The sequence below is a fragment of the Nerophis ophidion genome, linkage group LG14, assembly GCF_033978795.1.
Source record: "Nerophis ophidion isolate RoL-2023_Sa linkage group LG14, RoL_Noph_v1.0, whole genome shotgun sequence".
NCBI classification, from domain to species: Eukaryota; Metazoa; Chordata; class Actinopteri; order Syngnathiformes; family Syngnathidae; genus Nerophis; species Nerophis ophidion.
The window spans coordinates 22,549,747-22,552,941 of NC_084624.1; positions in this window are offsets into that span (position 1 = coordinate 22,549,747).

Genomic DNA, 3,195 nt, shown 5'->3' on the forward strand with positions numbered 1-3,195 from the left:
CTGTCAATTTTTGACAAAATGAAAGGATTTTAAAAGCGCCTTATAGTTAGAAAAATATGGTATATATAAAAACAGGCACATTCATAACAACATGTAATATTTACTTTTTTTTCCATTTCAAACATACGGCCGTGTGTAAATTTCACAGGCGCATCGCAACGTTCGCTTTTCCCTTCAACAACAAAAAAGCTGCTCTGAAGGACTTCACAAGCGCCATCCAAGACTACTTGGGGACAAATGATGATCCATAACCTTTTATTTTTGAGTTTTAGAAGCTGTGTGTTAAACAGATGAAGCCTCAGTGAAACACTAAAAGCATCATGTCGCACTATTGCTAAGTACTGTACTCAACAAGACACAATTAAACAATCACTTACTGTACAATGTCTGCTTTCACTGGGATACAAACTGATGGGCTGTTCATATCTTCCCCTTTGGATAAAGAATTATTCATAATACACCCGAGGTAAAAAATGAATAAAAAATAAGTGCTTTTGCATGTTTTTCTCGCCATCGCCGGGTATAAGTTGAACGTCTAAATTGACCGACTTCTCAGTTTTTTTCTCAGAGGCACTGTAGCCACTCACCGGCTCAGTATGCCAAAAAAAAGCAGCATAAGTAAGTTACCTCTGTGATCATGGCACCGCTAAAAGTAGTTCTTCTGCATTAGCGCTTTTAATAACAATATCGCTAATACTTGGTTAATATTCAGGTCAGGAGATGTAAATGGAGGGTTGTTGGCTGTTTTCAGAAGGCCTCATGGGCGCAATAGTGTACTCCAATTATCTTCATTGTTAGCCGCCTAGGACTTGCCGTATTTTACAGTTTAGAATGCATTAAAAAAGAAAGACATGTTTTTTCTTTTGTGGCCTGGCTAAATGGCTAATATTCTCACGAAATTGAACTTGTGAGTAGGGCATGCAAAATAAAATCAGAAGAAGAAAGATATAGTAGTTGAAGTAGTTATGATCATAGTTAAACATATATATATATATATATATACATACATATACATATATATACATATACATATACACACATATATATATATATATATATATATATATATATATATATATATATATATATATATATATATATATATATATATATATACATAATACTTGCTACAGCCACCCTTGCTCACATCTCTCCTAGGAACTTAAAGGGGAACTGCACTTTCTTTAGAATTTCACCGATTCTTCACAATTCCACAGTAAGAAAAAACACCTCTTTTTTTTAAAAATGCATTCAAATTGTAAAACGCGGCAAGTACGAGGTGGCTAACAATGCAGATGATTAGAGTACACTATTGCGTAGTACCTCTGCGCTAGCGCTTATAATAACAATACTTGGTCAATATTCAGGTCAGGAGATGTAAATGGGGAATTGTTGGCTGTTTTTAGAGGGTTTTATGGGCGCAATAGTGCATTCCAATTATCTGCACTGTAAGCCGCCTCGTACTTGCCGTACTTTACAATTTAGAATGCATTAAAAAAGACAGACATGTTTTTTTCTTACAGTGAAACTGTGATAGGTGAAATTGTTTTAAAAAGTGCAGTTTCCCTTTAAAGGCCTGCTGAAATGAGATGTTCTTATTTAAACGGGGATAGAAGGTCCATTCTATGTGTCATACTTGATCATTTCGCGATATTGCCATATTTTTGCTGAAAGGATTTAGTCGAGAACATCCACGATAAAGTTCGCAAATTTTGGTCACTAATACAAAAGCCTTGCCTGTACCGGAAGTAGCAGACGATGACGTCACCCGTGTGAGGGCTCCTCACGTCCTCACGTTGTTTTTAATGGAAGCCTCCAACAAAAAGAGCTATTCGGACCGAGAAAACTACAATTTCCGCATTAATTTGAGCAAGGATAAAAGATTAATCGCTGAGGATATTGATAGCGAAGGACTAGAAAAAAAAATAATAATAAAGTAAAAAATAAAATAAAAAGGCAATTGCATTGTGAGCGATTCAGATGTTTTTAGACACATTTACTAGGATAATTCTGGAAGATCCCTTATCTGCTTATTGTTTTAATAGTGTTTTAGTGAAGACATACCTCGAAGTCGGATGGCTGCGGTTTACACGCCAGTGTCTCAGAGAGAAGCCGAGGAGCCAAGCTCACAGCTGCCTTTTTTGACACGACAGCTGCAGCAGGACGACGAATAATCCATTGATGTCTCCAGCAGGACGACGAATAATCCATTGATGTCTCCGGTAAGATATATATCACAATTACCTCGTCCAAAAACATGCTGGTTGATGTAGAGAAAACATGTTCGCTTGACCGCTCCGCTTCACAACAAACAAAGAAACACCAGCTGGGTCTCGGTGCTAAAGACAGCTGCAATCCACCGCTTTCCACCAACAGCATTGTTCTTTACAGTCTCCATTATTAAATGAACAAATTGCAAAAGATTCAGCAACACAGATGTCCAAAATACTGTGTAATTACGCCATAAACAGAGACGACTTTTAGCCGTGTTTGGTGCAGTGCTAGTATTTCCTGACAGTCCGTGACGTCACGCGTACGCGTCATCATTACACGACGTTTTCAAGAAAAAAGTCCCGGGAAATTTAAAATTGCAATTTAGTAAACTAAAAAGGCCGTATTGGCATGTGTTGCAATGTTAATATTTCATCATTGATATATAAACTATCACACTGCGTGGTCGGTAGTAGTGGGTTTCAGTAGGCCTTTAAATTGCTAGGGGAGATGTGAGCAAGTATTGGAAAATTATTAATATAGATATCCATCCATCCATCCATTTTCTACTGCTTGTCCCTATATTTTTAATATGATCATTACTACAACTGCTATATCTTTCATCTTCTCATTATATTTTGACATTTGAGCCATTGAGCCAGGCCACACCCCTTATAAATATTGCATTTTTGCACACCGATTCTGCCAGTCCAGAAAAAAATAGTCGAAAATCGGGCTTCTGTTCCAGCCTGTACATGAAACATTTTGACTTTTTCACGACAGCTCATTAGAAACCTCTTAAAAGGACTCACATTTTCCTTGGAGTTTCTCTTCCGCCAGCAGGAGTGAGACGTCACTGAGAACACCCTTAGCTTCCTGGGGAACAAACACACACATGAGCGAAGAGGAATGTGCCACAGACTCACAATCTGAACGTCCGCCAGAGGATAAGAATTAAAAGCATCGCCTTAAAGATGCATTTTT